Below are 18,582 nucleotides of genomic sequence, written 5' to 3'. Positions count from 1 at the left end.
CTGGAGGTGGAACTGGGAGACCCTAAAGGCAAGTTAAACTCTATTATTGACATAGAACTTGAAACAGACAGAATAGCACAAGCTGTCTATACAGCTTGGACAAACAACTGCCCGGAAAAGAAAATCCTGGCGAAGAAGGTGCCCTGGTGGAACCCGGAGATTGCAAAACTCCGGAAGGAAACCAGGGCTGTCTTCAATGATGCTAAAAGGACCAACGACTTCGAGCATTACGCGCGAAAACTCACGGAATACAGCAAAGCTGTGAGGAAAGCAAAAAGGAAAGCATGGATGAACCATTGCGATCAAATCAGGTCCATACCGGAAGGCATGAGACTTACAAAGGCACTAGCTGCAACGAAGTCAGTTCCACTCACTTCCATTAGAAGAAGTGACGGAAGAATGACTGAAACGGGGCTAGAAACCCTCAAAGTTATGTGTGACACACACTTCCCAGGCTCGATAATACATCAGAGCGTAACGGACGATGGAACCGGTGCAATGGAACAATCCATCAGCACGACCAGATACAACTGGGACACGTCTGAAAAGGTAGTAGATCACGATAAGATACAATGGGCACTATCCACATTTCAACCATACAAAGCCCCGGGGCCAGATGGAATCTACCCCATACTACTACAAGAGGGCGCCAATGTACTAATACCGCACTTAGGTAGACTGTACAGAGCGTGCATAGCCTTCGGACACGTACCGCGTGTGTGGAGGATGGTAAAGGTAACGTACTTGCCTAAACCGGGCAAAGCAGATTACACAGAAGCCAAATCATACAGGCCGATAAGTCTGTCATCGTTTTTCCTCAAAACACTGGAGAAACTGGTAGACAGACACATAAGGGATGGTCCTCTTAAGAGGCATCCGCTGCACCAATTGCAGTGTGCGTATCAGCCGGGTAAATCGACTGAAACGGCACTACACCTGGTGACAACCAGAGCGGAACAGGCGATAGAGAACAAAGAACTATGTCTGGCCACTTTTATAGACGTGGAGGGGGCATTTGACCGCACCACGTATCAGGCAATCAATATTGCAGCATCTAAACATGGCATAGAACCAACAATCTGTAGATGGATTGGTACTATGCTAAATAGCCGACTAATAAAATCCTCCCTTATGGGAGATGAAATATTAGCTACGGCCACGAAGGGTTGTCCACAGGGTGGGGTTCTCTCACCAACTCTCTGGAGTCTGGTAGTTAACTCACTGTTGGGAGAACTAAACAAAGGCCCAATACATACGGTAGGGTACGCAGATGATTAATGATTCTTGTAAACGGAAAATTCCCGGGAACAGTATCGGAAATCATGAATAAAGCACTGAAGCAAGTGGAGAGATGGTGCAACTGTCATCAACTCTCCATAAACCCAGGCAAAACAGTGGTAATACCGTTTACCAGGAAAAAGACCCTTAATGGCATGAAGCAGCTGAAGCTTTATGGAAGGGTACTGGATATGTCCAATGAAGTGAAATATCTAGGCGTTACACTAGATAAAGAGCTGAACTGGAGAAAGCATGTCGAACTAACAACCACCAAGGCACTTAGAGTGTTTGGAATGTGTAGATCGGCTTATGGCAAAACGTGGGGTCTAAACCCAAAGGTACTAAGATGGATCTATACCATGATGGTAAGACCAATCATCTTGTACGGATGCCTGGCATGGTGGCCAAGGACACTAAAGAGCACATGCAGGGATGCCCTTATGAAAATACAAAGAACGGCATGCATGGCTATTACTGGCGCGTTTAGAACGACGCCAACAGCGGCGATGGAGGTACTGCTAGACCTCTCGCCGCTACACCTAGTGATACAATCTGAGGCGCGGAAATCGCTACACAGGTTGACCCTAACAGGCCTCTGGAGCGATAGCAAGCCAAAGACCAAACACACAAACATGGAATGTGACAATTTCATGAAAAGGATTACGAACATGGGCTGCGATAAGATGCAACCCAAGTTTGTGTTCCATAAGAATTTTAACGTTAAAATTCCAACAAGGGCTGAGTGGACCGAAGGTCTTGAAGCACCAATCTCTGATGAAAACGACATCATATGGTACACAGATGGGTCTAAGACAGAATCTGGTACGGGGGCAGGCATTTATGCAAATGACTTTAGTAGTAGTATAAGCATGGGCAATTACGCCACTGTCTTCCAAGCCGAGACATTCGCTATAATTGCCTGTGTGCATGAGAATATAGTTAGGCGAACCCAAGGGAAGAATATCTATATACTCAGCGACAGTCAGGCCGCTCTCAAAGCGCTCGAAGCTCCCAGAGTGGACTCTAGACTGGTATATAATGGCGTCCAAGCCCTGAACCAGCTTGGAAGGCAAAACAGAGTGCAACTGGTATGGATCCCAGGGCACGAGGGATTCATAGGCAATGAAAATGCAGATGAACTCGCCAGAGCCGGATCTGTAAGTAACCTTATAGGTCCGGAACCATTCGTGGGGCTCTCACAGGGAACCATCACAACGGCTATTAAAGACCATACCAAGACCAAACACCAGGAAGAATGGGATAGTCTGACGGGTCTAAAGCATGCAAAGCTCTTTATGCAAGGAATAGACTCCGGCTGGAGCAAAAAGCTTTGGAAACTTAGCAAAAGACAACTCCAAATCATAACGGGGGTGTTTACTGGCCATTACGGGGTCAAAGGATTTCTGGCCAAGATGGGACACTCTGACAACACCGATTGTCGTATGTGTGGCGAAGAGGAAGAGACAGTAAGACACTTAATGTGTGAATGTCACGCCCTCGCCAGACAAAGAATGAAGGACTTTGGAGCAGGATACCTGGAACCAAAGGACTTTAAAACGCTACCCATGAGCTCCATCATCCGACACATGGAGATGGTGGGAAAAGCTCTTGAGTAGTTGACGGATCTCTTCTAGGGGGTAACTGCACAAAAGATCCCTATGGGTCGAAGTGTATCCGCAAGGGCCCCCGAAAACAATAAGATAAGATAAGATAAGATAGCCTTTTGCGTTTACTTTTATCACGGACTGTATTTGCACATTTTTTACGTCGGCGGTAAAATCACAATACACCTGTACGAGCGACTCATCGGGAAGTGTCACCGTGACCGACGCTTATCTTTTCCAATGGCAGTAACTGTGGCGACATGCGTAAAGGGGCCCACTGATTACCAGTCCGCCTGCAGTCTCTGGCCTTATCGGGTGGCCTTCCGTCCTAGACCAATAACGTCCACAAACATAAGCGATTATTGCCGGCCGGCAATGGTCTGCTGCCACCTCTGCGACTACAGACGAGTCGTCAGTTTCCCACCGTACGGCCGTCCGCCGGCAATAGTCTGATATAATTTTGACAGGTCCCTACAAATTGACAGTTCGCCGGACGATATCAGCCTGTCAGTTGATCGCAAAAGGCCACACATTAACAGTTCTACTTCAGATTTTGGACTGACGGCTATTCGAACTACGGCTCGTCGATTCCGGTCAGCGTCGACAGATATCTGCCGGATAGTCCGTGGCCTGCAGTCCAATTTACACACACATTATCAGATAGCCGGCCGGTGGCCTGTTGGCCGTCATCTGCTGTCAGTCGAGAGCCTTCAGTTTCATGTTTTTCAACTAGTTTAATTTTTTCATCAAAATGGACAGTCGACGTCAAAGATAATGTTTACACTTTTGGACCTTATTCCTTTGTAATAAGGCAAAAAATGTAAACATATTTTTGACTACTATAGTGAAACCTGGTTAAAAGGGGATATTACTGCAATCTTCTGCCGCCAGAGTGCAGCACTACCACAAAACAAAGAAGTAATAGAAGTGAAACGTACATCTATAGCGTGTGGCATGATTAAGCCTTATTGTACTCAGTTTCACCACAGACTATTGTCAGTCGTGTGTCAATTCAGTATGGCGCTTTTGAGATGTCAGATGTGAAAACGATTCCAGGAAAAATTAGAAATAATTACAAATATTCCGCGCTGCTCCATTTTGGAGTGTAAAAACGCTAGCCGAACAATAAATGTTAGATATGGAGGCATTTCATATCATCGGTAAGTATTATTTCAAGTAATATTTCAATATTTTTTACATTTTCGGTTTCCGCAAGGATTTTTGGATTGTTTAGTGCAAAAATCAAATTTATGTAAATGAGATAAGGTTGATATCTACTTAGCGTCAAAGTCATGTACGGGTGCGCTATTCAGCCACAGTGCGAGGACCATATCAAAAATGTTATCGATGTCGATGTTCGTATAAATACACAGTTCGATTTTTTTTTGTTCATACATGTTCTTAATAATTTATTTTTGTTTTGCCTCTGGATGATCATATCGAAAAAGTCGTCGCTTATGCACATTTTATATTATGTACAAAATATGTTCTTACTTATTTATTGCTATTCAATGGATTATTTGGTTTAAAGTTTTTCTTATAGTATTGCATCCATGGATACATATTTGTCAATTTTGTATATTAAATACGAGTAGGTAAGGTGTCAGTTTTAAGCTGTCACATAATTTTACTGCCGGGTATTTACTGGCCAGTCTAAAGCTCGCTCCACACTCTTGGACAAATCTTAAAGCGGTCTTCACATTCGACCTTTGACTAGACTTTCGACACTTGTTTGACCCATATCGTCTCAATATTTTGTATTTGACGTATCTCATTGTTCGAATACGGCTGTAAAGTCTCCTCTCGGAGTTGGACGGTCAGATGACAGTCTCTTTTGTACAAAAGAGTGCATAAGCCAATTCTTGTGATAAGTTTCCAAGCAGACTCCAGGCTTCGTGCCTGACGCGGGCCGGCTCACGGGCCGTGGCAAATAGCCGGAACAACGCTAGGAAGAAGGAAGATGATGGTTGCGCGACATGTAGCACGTAACTGAGGACGCAGACATCACGCGGGGTGTGCTAAGGAGTAACAGTTTTTATTATATACTCGCTTACAGTTATATGCGTGGTTGGTGGCTTGATTACTTTCAATACGAGCATTTTTTTTTATTAAAAAGTAAGTACGATTAGGTAAATCGTCGCCAGAAAATATAGTAATACATATGTATAAAAAACCTGAGTAGTTTACGTGTACACTAATCTTTAATAAGCGTTTATCGATATCACACCGAATCATGCACATCCCTATCGCATGTGTCAACCTCATAGTCGAATATTTTATCCTATCGCATTCACTCTTGGAAAAGCCATGCAAGTGTAAAAGCAATAGAGCATAAATGTCAATTTACAAAAATAAAAATCGTAGTGCATTTTCGACATAATTTTCTTTGCTGTAAAGTTCAAATTATTGAGATGAGCGAGGGCTCATAATCCTTTTCGAAATAAGAAAAATATGGCCAATTTTTGTGACAGCGTTTTGGCGACATAGGTTTCCATACTAATCCAGGCACATGCCGTTTCCCGTCAGAGCGCGGCGCGCTCATTCTTTCTTCCGTGAGCACTACCGACTCAGTAAATTCATAGACTAACTTATACATACTGTGCCTTAAACTGTTTTTGACAAGTTTTCACAGACAATAAAATATGACATTGATGCATCAAGGCGGTTTGTTAACAAGGGCCTACCGGTAACCGGTGAAACTATAAGGGTTCCTATAGGGTAGTTGAATACGGAATCCTAAAAACAGGCAAACAACCTCTGTAAAATATAACGATGCGAGCGGAACACTAAATGCCTCGAGCTATCTCGGGCTTGGCCAAATTATTTATTACAAGGTATCAAACAAAAAAATCACTCGGGTAACGGCCAAGTAGACCTAATATTATGTAGAAAAGGTTTAAAAGAGTAGAATGAATATAACAAAAACATAACAGTAAAGTATTTTCATTTCTTTCAATTTGGTATACATAGATAGTACCTAAATAAGAGCCGGTGTAAGTAAAAGTATGTTGAATCCACCGCTTGCAGCTTGTGACTCCATATCCTTTTTTTGTAATAATTGTCACATATTACGAGAATTTCGGGTAGATAATATCGCCACGCCACGCTCTGTAACTCCGAACACAGTTTGCTCCAGATATTCTCTTAACTTAAAACGGAATGAATTAATGATGTCATAATTCCGATCCCACTTGTAGCTGAAGAATTTCAAGCGTAGGTCTTATCTCTTGTCTAAGCAGGTACCTCCATACTTGCGCTAGTGTTTCTACCACGTGTCTTTATAGCGGAATCAAAACGCACAATAGCTAGTCTTTTCATTGCTAGCTGCCGTGAACGCCATCGAAGGTATACCTCCCGGCGTTGTCTTGAGAACTATTAAAATTTTAACCAGTGTTGTTATATTGGGACGCTAATTTCCCTATTTGAATCTTGCAATGTTTGCTCCTTTTTTACTCGGTTACTTACTCTTCCAGCAATCAATAATCAAGTCTGTATTTTCAAATATATAAGCCATGCAAATACTATAATAACGTGTCACATTTAAAATTAATAGAGAAAAAAATAAGGTTTATGTTATAATTCTCTCTATGACATTTATTTTTGACTGACAGTAAACAACAGTTGCGAGGTAACAACATGATAAATAAAGAAAAGTCTTGACAAACTAGATACTATGCAACCTTCGCATTGTTGTATTCATGCCTTAAAATTAAAATGATGCCTATGAACCAACTATGAACTCTAACTATACTAGAATTAAAGTTGAATTTTACTAACGTACATATCTGTTTTTTTTTTACTGATTCTATTTCAATTTGACAGAAGCCCTACCGTATTTAAGGTTAATAAGGTCTACTGGCCTTAAAATTGTGTATGAAATTACAAGCAAATATCAGCGTCATAAATTAAGTATTGGATCCGTGATGTTCGAAGACAAAAAGTCGTATGCTTATTTTAGGGACTATGAACTCTTAAGTACTAGGAATAAAGTAGAATTTACTAATGCTGCAACGTGTGTCGATCGCCGGCCGGCTACCTCATGATGTGTGTTTGACTGGACTCGAGGCCACGGACTGTCCGGCGGATATCTGTCGGCGCTGACTGGAATCGTCAGGCGGCCACACACTATCGGTTCGTGTAAGTCGTCAGGCCGAAAACTGACAGAGAACTGTTTAGTGTGTGGCCTTTTGCGGTCAACTGACAGGCTGATATCGTCCGGCGGACTGGTAATCGGTGGGCCCCTTTAGGAACAGAGCGAACGCGGGACGCTGATTGACTGGCTGTAACTAACCGCGATCTTTCAAATTTTACAGAAATGCTTATTTTGATCCGATTTCCCCAGTGATCCGAATCGTCTCGGTCTACCCTATTGTCTCTCTATAACTCTTCCATAAAAGTGCGTTAGAGATAGATAGCATTTCGTTTCGTTCTGCGAACGATTATCATCTTGGCCAGGCCCCTCGGAGTCCAGCTAGTTAGAATTTATAACATAGAGTGACTTATATTGATCAGGACCCTCAGACATGAGATTTCAAAAAGCAGAGAGTATGGAGATTAATTTAGGAAAGGAACATTTTTATTTTCGTCGAAGCGTCTCCGTTTCCGTTTGGACAAAGATGTTATTGTATATCTGTCTGGATATTCTCCTCTACATATTGCAATTTTCAATCGAATTTCGTGAAAGTTTGTAAGCAATACAATAATTATTAGGACTTTTTTTGGCCCTCAGTTCTTGTACATTTTTCAAAATGTCAGAACCATGGGTGTACACGAGGCTTACAGCATCCTGGACACTAGTTTATGACATATGTAAATCAATAAGCATATTTTACGGGTGGTTTGACAATAATCTTTCCGCACGCTGTGGTGGAAATAAATAAGGAAAAAAGAGGTACTGCCGTATTCGAACTTTAAGATATTCACAAGAGACGACACGTACTAGATCCATTCTAGATACGTTATAGATTAGATATCAACTAGTTCTCTTTTGCAGCGCAATTCGGGCAACCAATGTCACTTTTACGTTAGATAGAGTAAGATATCTATTAGATGTGACTTGGATCTCTAAGTCATATCCTGTGGAAATCGTTCAAGAGTATCTCCAGAATCGCGCAAATGTCAAATTTGACAGGTTAGATCTTAAACATATCGTTATGGTATCTTGGTGATGTCTAAAAGATATCTAATAGATGTCTATTTCAAAATCCGAATCGGGCCCGTCGAATGTAGACGGTATTACAGCCCTCGCTTAGAACAGAGACTCCATCGTCAGTGTTCAGAGCTCTGTGATTTAGACTCAACCTCCGGAAAATCACCAGGGAGTCCATGAGTACCGCAATTTAGATAATGGGTAGGTACCTGAGTAAGTATTCAACGAATAAATTAATACTGCAAAAAAAAAAAATCTTTACAAAAACATAAAGATACGGAAATTACCTAAACGGTAAACTGAAGCTCAAGACTTATCTAATATTTACATAGAAACCAAATTTTCTTAAGAGTTAGTTATGTATGTTGGTAATACAATGTGAAAATAGTTACTTGCGTATATATTATGCTAAAAAATATTGAATGTTAAAATTGAAGAGCCCCATTTTTGTTTCTTTTAAGACTTATGAAAGATGCTTTAAAATATGGCATAGGTACATACCTCTGACTAGTGGCATTACAAATTAATTTATCAAACAGCCCTCGTTTGACAAGGCAAATTCAAGTTTCAATTTATTTATTCTAAGCAAGTACGTATTAAACTACAAGAAGAGTACAATGATCTACAATAAAAATTATTTACTTCTAGTATTTTGCAAGGGTCGTCCATAAGGGATTTACTTCAAAACAGGAAAGCCGAAACACATAAAAAAGGCCATTGGCAAAGTAACATAATGGTCGGCGTGTGCCGCGAAAGAGTAATTTGCGACATCCAACTTTACCTTGCCCCAAGTTTTCATGATATATGACTCCGGTAGACAGTCATATATAAAGTTCGTGAGAAATTCTGAAATCGACTTTCTAAGACTTACAACGCCATAATATCGGAGCGTCCAAGGTGTTCACAAATATCTGACCGAATATATCGGAGCGTACAAAGTGTTCACAAATATCAAGACGTTAAAAAATGCATGTTCAGATATTTTTGAGCACATTGGATGCTTCTATATATCTGATGGCGACTGCACAAAAATGAACACACCTAGCATGTTTTTGGCAGTGAATGTGTTAAAAGTCCATGATACCTTGAAAACGTTTCAGATTTTGTTAAATTTTATAAAAACATTGCTAGTTACGATTTGCTCATTTCTTATTTAATTAGATTAGTTGCAGGACAGTGTGAATCTCTTGTTCTTACATAGGTATGTAAATTATGTACCTATTACCGTTTATTATTGGCGTGGCACTTCTCTATATTAGGTCAATATACTATTCTCTTTATTTATTTTTCGTCTTACGTTAGGTTTGTTATAATATGAATATAAAAGTAAAATATAAAAACACTTACAAAACAATAAAAAATACATATAAACACATTATAAAAAACCTAACCTAGGGTGCCGCCGGCAGCGGGGCTTGGCCCAAGCTGCCGGTGGTCAGGGCCGCAGAGTGAGGAACCGACGTACTATACGCGCCGTGTCCAATATTACCGCCTTCTGCATCTGACCCTTGATCCAACCACCCAGCGAGAGTCTCTCTAGGTGATGGTCGAGACTCTTCGCTATGAGATTAGGTCAATATTATTATTACGTCACTCACTCTCACTAGCCATAATGACTACGTTCCTGCCCTGCCAGATAAATAGGCATTTAGGCAGATATTTATTTACAGTTCGTATAGGGATCATACAGTGAGTATACAGTACAATAATAGTAAGTTCCTACCTTTTTTAACGTGGGAAAACGAAGGGTATAAGGTAAACGTACTAGTGCTCGACATGCTAATGCCCAATAGATGACAACGTGCTGTCACCTCTGAAGAGGAGGGAATTTCGATAGCTAGCTAGTGGAAAATAATCAATAACCAGGCAGTCGACTAGTTGCGATGGATTTATTTTGCGAACTGACATACAAAAATATAAACAGTCAAACATACATCAGAATTTAAATATGGAATTAAAAAAAACTTAAGACTAGACATAGACAATAGTGTAAAAGTATCAAAAACTATTACATATAAGTACACCCTTAACAACCTCTATTGACAATGACTTAGGTTTCAAGATGACATATACTGGGACCGCGTCGAGCAGCAGTACGTTTACCTTAATAATCGGAAAATGAATATGCCAATCCGAATGTACACTGAAAAAAATCTAAGTGTTGACACAATCTCATGCTTAAACAGATTATTTAAGCTAAAAAAATAATGTTAAAAAAAAATTAAAAATAGTGTGCTAGAACAGAAAACTGTTACTTTGATCCCTCCTAGCAGGGAGGAAAAGTGCGACTTTGATCCCTCCTAGCAGGGAAGAAAAAGCTCTTTTCCGAATAGGTAGTGTGAAAAATATTATTCTGATGACAGTGTAATCGTACGTTCGAATTGACCTGTAAGACTATACCTAACCACCGTAAATATGCCCTCATGTAGCGGAGTGACGTTGACACGGCGGGTTCTCGAAAATTTATCACGAACATTACCGTTTACCTACAGCCTACCCACACAAATATACGAAAGCCTCACCTTCAGAAAGTGACGTGCGAGCTAACACATGAGTCACATGACGCTTGATTTAACAACAGCCTCTTTGCTCTACGCCAGTAAAGCGTAGGTGATTCCCTTTTCTATACAGGTCGTTATTCGCGAATTCGCAATCCAGCATCGGAATGCTGTTGTGGTTTACAGAGAAAACAGTAGGGTTAACTTTAAATTTTACTTACCTACATATTTTATAAGACTGTTAAGAAATAAAATATAGAGAAAACGTTAATATTTTATCAGCACAATGATTATTATGACTAATACCTATCTAAAATTTGTCTTGGCTAGTTTTTATACCAACTATACGTAATTTTAGAAAAGTAACAAATATAATATATTTAGGAGTGTACCTAAAAACTAGCCAAGTCAAATCCTGAATTTTAATCATAAAGTACATCCCAAGCGAACTAGAACTTGGCACCCATATAAGATCTCAATTATTTTTCCAATGAAGTCAATAACGACGCATATTCTTGATATTGAACTTGGTTATCTTTTGACATTTATGTTTTTGATGTGATCTTAATTACAACCTATATCGCTTCTAAGATTACATTGATTTTCAATTCGGAAGAATTGGTGCTTCCTGCCGAAAAACAGGTATTACTGGAGGAATCGTTTCCTAATATTTCGAACACCATGCTTTTAAAGTTAATATTTTATTGTATTTAAGAAAATAAATAAATATTCGGGCGCCTAAAAACTAAACAGTGACCAGCATAGATCATTATCAGAACGCTTTGTTGAAATTCACTTGTTTTAAACCTGAATGGCGGGATTAAATGAACATAAAATTGTTGAAATGTAATTTGATAAAGCTGTGGTAACAAAGTTTAACTTGACCGTCGAATAGAATTAGAGCGCAGTGGCAGTGGCCGCACAAGAGGAACGTTTTCTGGCCAGTTTGATTTTAAAGCGTTTGTAGAGGTGGTAGAGAAACATACCATTGTCTGGTATATTTTCTAAAATATATTTTCTAGGAAACATTTCAGTTATTTTTGGCATTGAGACGTAGGTAATCAAAATAATAAAGGTTAACTGGAAGAAATCCCTTAAAGGAATAAGTTCGCCTTTATATTGTTTATCCTGTGCCACATTTGTGTTTTGTACAATAAAGAGTTTATACATGCATCCATAATCGTAGAATATAGATCTACCACAAAGTTATATACTTACATCTAAAACAGCGAAGTTATAGGGTAAATCGTCAATTACTGGCCACTGTCTAATAACTGGCCACCTTATACTAAAAATGAATTATATTCACCTAACAGATTTCATTTTGTATAAGGGTTTAATAACTGTGGCCACCCTTTAATTATAATAACTACCTACCTTATACTGAAATGAATTCTGTTTATAGGTGAATAGAATTCATTTTTAGTATAAGGTGGCCAGTTATTTAACAGTGGCCATTAATTGACGAATTACTCTAAGGTGGCACACAATAATATATACAGAATATAATTCTTACATGAATGTCTTGATTTAACTCCAGGGGGCCTAGCCAAGTGTCAGCCGTTGATAGCAAAACGCCAATGGAAAGTGAAATAAATATTGTATGCAAATTATCACGTCACTTTTCATAGCCTCTGTCCTCCCGATACATTTTTACATATTTTTCGTTTGACGATGATCAATGTACCTACGATTCTGGTGTTGGCTAGGACTGGCGGCTGATCCGAACTTTAAGATACGTCAAAAATTTGCTAAAGATACGACATGGATCGGATATCGTCGGGTGGCAAGCAAAAGTCACTAAGTACCACCACAAGTTCATAGCCAGCATAGTGAACCATATTAGTACTAGCAAAAAGCAGAGCTTTGTAAGGGCTCGCGGAGTTTTTCTACCAATCTTTTTGATCCAATCCGAGGCTTGTTTCATGTTCGATCGATTGGGTACGTAATAACGCAACTATAAGTGAGAGCAAGAAAGAAATATACCTACTAACCGGACCCCGGTTGCTGTCCGGTACGCCTGTCTGTTAGTGTTACAGCTTTTACTTTGTCCATTGAAAACGTGTCCAGACGACAAAATCAAATTGCCAATATCATCCACACGTAATATACAATTGCATAAGTGCTTATTACATCCTACACAGTCGCCCAGTACTTTTTGTAAGGAAGCCAACTAGCTTTCAGCGAGCCAATGTCCTTGAATTTATTTTTGCGTCCACTCGACACAATTGAGCGAAAAACTATCACGTCTGGACACCTACTGGCGGTAATCACGCTGCTCCGCACATAAACAAACACACACAGTTCCACTAGGTACAGCCAGGGTTTAGCATCAGCTCTATCTTGAGTACTAATCTCCTAAGTGCTCATCAAGACGAGTCGGATGAGCAAAACAGCGTGTGCCTATGTTGCACCAAACCTGAGTGCCACTAGGTACAGCCATGGTTCAACATCAGCTTTATCTTGGGTACCTACTACTCTCCTAAGTGCTCATCAAGTCGAGTCGTATGCCCAAAACAGCGTGTGCCTATGTTGTATAAAGCCCGAGTTCCATTAGGCACTGTCAGGGTTCAGCATCAGCTATCTTGGGTACTGGTCTACCCAGTGATCATCATGACGAGTCGGATGTCCAAAACAGCGTGTGTCTATGTGTGTTGCACCAAACCCCCGAGCTCCTCTAGGTACTGCCAGGTTTCGGCATCAGCTCTATCTTGTGTACCACTCTCCTAAGTGCATAATGTGCCTTTGTTACACCAAACCTGAGTTCCACTAGGTACTGCCAGGGTTCTGGGTCATTTTGCTGAACTGCACGCCGACGTTGCGATTGGCGTGCAGTTCCCATACAAGTTGCAGTCGGGTTGTACTCGTCATCCGTCTGTATCGGCCCTAATAAGTCACTGAAGTTTGTATTGATATGCTTATCTTTATTTATAATTTTAGCAGTTCCAAGCAATCGTAACACTAAAGGCGCCATTTATTAATTAATACGTCTTACGTCTAAATAAAATATAAATTGTCACCCCCGTCCCCCATCGTCTTACGTAATAAATGAATGGCGCCAAAACTGTTTCTCGAACTGAAAATACCCGATTTAAGTTTGCTAACACAACATGACTGATCAGTTCATCAGCGTCACAGAACATACGAGTAAATTGACCTCCGCAGTGAATATACTATGATTGTTCTAGTAGGTATTCACAGAAACTTAATTGTTAAATTGGGAATCAAACCAAGCGAAGCGAGGTGGGTTGAATCCAAAATTTTAACACACTTTTGTATTTATCGTTGTTAATGGCGTAAGCGCCATCGACATTATTGAAATTGAAAACACCACATAGGTATCGTATTGTCTGAGTATCCACAACACAAGCCTTCTTAAGCTTACTGTGGGGCTTAGTCAATTTGTATAAGAATGTCCAATATTTATGTATTTATTTACTACTAACGCCATCTGTTAGAGAAATAAATAATTAACATTAGCACGAATGTTAATTCATTAATTTGCCAACAGATGGCGCTAGTAGTAATACAAAGTGTTATTACTTTATTTTATTTTTTTAGGTTTATAAAATGATATTTTTATGTTTGATAACACATCTAGACATGAATTTAAATTACTATGTAGCCACGGCCTTAAATATAACGCTAAGAAGAGCGAGCTAATGATTTTCAGAGCGGGGACTAAATGTCCGTCCGAGGTACCTCCTGTACGTCTCAGTGGGGTCCCCTTGAAGCGTGTTCACCACATCAAATATCTGGGCCATGTGTTGACTGATGACCTTAAGGATGACGAAGATATTGAACGGGAGCGGAGAGCGTTGTCAGTCAGAGCCAATATGATAGCCCGCGGGTTTGCTCGTTGCTCTTTTAACGTCAAAACTACACTGTTTCGTGCATATTGTACCACTTTTTACACGAGCAGCCTGTGGGTTAAATACACACAGAAGGCATACAACGCTCTCCGTGTTCAATACAATAACGCGTTGAGGGCGCTGCTGCATTTACCGAGGTGTTGCGGCCTGCGGTTGCCTCGGGAATGTTCGCGGAGGCGCGTGTGGACTGCTTTTACGCTACCATGCGCAAGAGAGCAACCTCAGCAGCACGGCGTGTGCGAGCCAGCGGCAGTGCCCTGCTGGCAGTCGTCGCCGACAGGCTTGACGGTCCATTCATGGGACACTGGTTGTCATTGCATACACCAGTGTCCCATAACTGGACCAAAGGACGAACCTTAGATTCTAGTTAGATTACGTAATTTATAATTTATTTGTTGACATTTTATATTCATTATTTTATTTTATATTGTTCTGTACCTATTTATATTGTTTGCTATTGTGTCATTTAAGTACTTGTATTGTGTATTGTGTGATTTGTCTCAGTGTTTTATGGGCTAAAAGCCTGAAATAAATAAGATATATATATATATATATATATTTTTATGTTAAATTTCAAACCTAACAGTGCGATAGTTTTTCCGTAAAGTGTACCACAAGAATGCATAATTTGTCGAATAGTGATAGGGCTCGCTTCGCTCGCCCTAACTAAAAGAAGGTCGATTATTGTTTAAATTTTTTTTTAGTAATTAGTGAATTTTGCTTCTCACCTGACGATATGTCAGTGTCACTGACGTATCTTAAAGTTCGAATCGGGCAGTTAGACTCGCAGTTTAGGTATCTCGCGCGCACTAATAAGTGCAAGTGAAAGGCCTAATTACTAGAGATGCCACGAATATTCGGCAACTATTCGGTATTCGGCCTATTCGGCCACTTTGCCGAATATTCGGTATTCGGCCGAATGTTGCCTACTATTCGGCCGAATACCGAATATCTTTGCACCTATCTAAAAAGAAAAATTACACAAAAAAGAACAACGGGTTGCACTCCGGGAGTGCCGACAGAAATGAAAACTCAATGACTAGTCCAAAATGTCTGCAGCACTATGTATAATTGACCCATCCTCCATTCTATTGAAAAACTTCAGTTCCGAAATTGCTGGTCAGTGAGCTTCTTTAAAATTCGAAATTCTAATTTGTAGCGTTAATTGTTTAAAATTCGAATAGAAATTGTAAAGTTACCTTGCAAACCTCGCATCTAAAATATATTTGGTCATGATATTTTGAGTTTTATTCACCAGTACTAGAGTTCACTTTTATTAGCTATTTCATCAAGATGTACCTTTATTGAATTATATTTGAGTGATATAAAAATAGAATGTAACTGTGAGATCCTCGTATTTCAGCCCGTACAAGATTAGAACATTGAGCTTTATTGCTTAATATAAAAGTCCAGTTTTAAATAATTGACCTGATTATGATACGTTATGACTAAAGTTCTTTGGTGAATAAAAACGAAACAGCAGGCTCAGGCATACATTTTCGCCGCACGGTACAAAGAGAGGGTTACTCCTTACGCGTTATGCCTTACGCTGTCTCGAGTTTATAATTTTTTCCCCAACTCAAAAAGTGCACAGCCCCGCTAAAGAAGTTTTCACTCCAAAAATAAGCAAAATCTAGGTATATTTAATATTTAAAATGTATTCTTGGAAGGTAGTCAAATAAGGTCAAATACGAAGGCACGTTTTTGAGCATTTGTTGATTACAATATATTTTATTTTCATCATGTGTTTGATTTGATTGACTCTAATTACATTTATTAATTCTGTTCAACATAAAAATATATCTTAGCAAACGTTGTGCTTTGATGGCGAACAGTTTTCATAATAATTGTGACTCAAAATGTTCGCATTTCATGCCGAATATTCGGTATTCGGCCGAGAGAAAGGCCGAATATTCGGTATTCAGTATTCGGCCGAATTCACTATTCGTGGCATCTCTACTAATTACTTACACGACTTCTTGCGCGCACCATTCAACGCGACCCAATACAAAAACCTTATAAAATTTTAATTAGAATACAGCTCCCGCTAGCGTTGTATTACCCGTTTTGCATAATGAAAACTCGATTAGCATCCTTAGGGGTTCCCCCAAATAAGCGCGCGCTACCAATACGTTATTAGTGAGTAAAAGTGAGCGTAGTAAACTGTTTTTTTTTTAATGGAATAAAAAAATGTATTTAAATATTATCTTAGGTTTATTATAACCTACAAAATTTTTATCTCATTGAATAATTGGAACTAAATGTCATTTATTAAAAAAAAAAATCGGATTATGCATCGGATGAATCTGATCGATGTAGTATATTTGGATAGATATAACAATATTTATATTTATTGCATAGTTTTGGCCAAATTAATAATAATAACTGAGCATTTCCTATGATTACAAATGTCGATGGCAAAAAAGCGACCAGCCTCGTGTATGTGTACCTACCTACATTTCATAATCTCATTAATATCTCATATTTAATAACAGCTTAACTTCTCTTCTAAATAAAAATAATAAAGCTTTTACAATGCAAGAAGCCGCTTGCTGAGTTGACAATAAGCTTGTCACCCGCCGCCTTAACAATTAGGTAAAATTGTCCGCAAATGAAAGACACAGCTGAAGTTTATTAAATCACAAAGACAGCACAGACTTTGAAATGACAAAGTGTGGAGTGTCAAGTCAAGGTAAACAACTTTCTATGAATATATGACGTTTATTGTTTCACTGTAGCCTCTAGCCGCCCATGCGTCAAACCTTGCCAAGCAAAATGAAATTTTATTTTGTCAACACAAAGTTCAAATTAGAATGGAACAGGAGACCTTTTTATAGGTCTCTGGGCGGCTAGAGGGTGGGAATACACTTTGTCACGTCAGAGATAATATACACGGACTTTAATATCGTTTTTAGGGTTCCGTAGAATAGTAACAAGTAGTACTTTGTTTAAATGCTTAATATACGGCCTAGAAAATATTTTCATAAAAATCCTACAGTAGAAACATTTATAATAGAGAATACTTAGTATGCCCCAAAGCATATAACGATATGATGTTGGATTCTGGTTCGTATGTAATCCTGGGATCATTATAATAAATCATTTCCAATTCGCTATACTTCTGGTCCGTAAAATGACTGGACTAATATTCATCATCATCATCATTTCAGCCTATATACGTCCCACTGCTGGGCACAGGCCTCCTCTCATGCGCGAGAGGGCTTGGGCTATAGTCCCCACGCTAGCCCAATGCGGATTGGGGACTTCACATACACCTTTGAATTTCTTCGCAGATGTATTGCAGGTTTCCTCACGATGTTTTCCTTCACCGAAAAGCTAGTGGTAAATATCAAATGATATTTCGTACATAAGTTCCGAAAAACTCATCGGTACGAGCCAGGATTTGAACCCGCGACCTCCGGATTGAAAGTCGGACGTCATATCCACTCGGCTACCACCGCTTACTAATATTAATGGCACGTATTTAACCGGTCAACTAATTAATCGAATTTGGGCAGTTTAAAATAATAGAAATGGGTACTAAAATTAATAGTTTGGCAACTAAAACGGAGCCTTAAAATATATCAATATGAGTTGTATTTTAATGCCGTTACAGCTTTTGTTTATTTTTAGGCAGGTACCAAATATTTATTTGGCAACTGAATTATTATATTGGAGACTATTTATGAAGCACATTTTAAAAAGAAAACGGCTATCTATTAATTTAAATATTAAGTTCTTTTTAAATATTTTGTTTGGTCACTACACGGTCAACCTAACACGCTCCTCCTCGCTTCGCTCGTCGTCGCACCTATCTTTTGACTCTGGCAGAACACAGTGGTAACTATTGAAATTAGTAATTAAAAATTTAAAGACCTAATGGCATAATGACCATTAGGTGTTTCATGATTAGGAATTTCGACTATAAGTATAGTATAGTATAGTAGGGTAGTATACGTAAATAAATTTGTGGTGTCTTGTGGATTAGGAAATTTGTCAATTTAAAGTACTAGGTATGCATATGTTTAAATTTAAATTATTTAAAAATGGAGTATTTAAAGCTTATGTATATAGGTATCTTAGGTATTTATGTATAAAATATATAAATAACCAAATTTTATGATCGCTTTACAATATTAGTTGCCAACTTATTATTTTAGACGCCAACCTATCAATTCAAG

This window comes from Cydia splendana, chromosome 1, assembly GCF_910591565.1.
Source record: "Cydia splendana chromosome 1, ilCydSple1.2, whole genome shotgun sequence".
NCBI classification, from domain to species: domain Eukaryota; kingdom Metazoa; phylum Arthropoda; class Insecta; order Lepidoptera; family Tortricidae; genus Cydia; species Cydia splendana.
Note: the sequence above shows the minus strand (reverse complement) of the source record.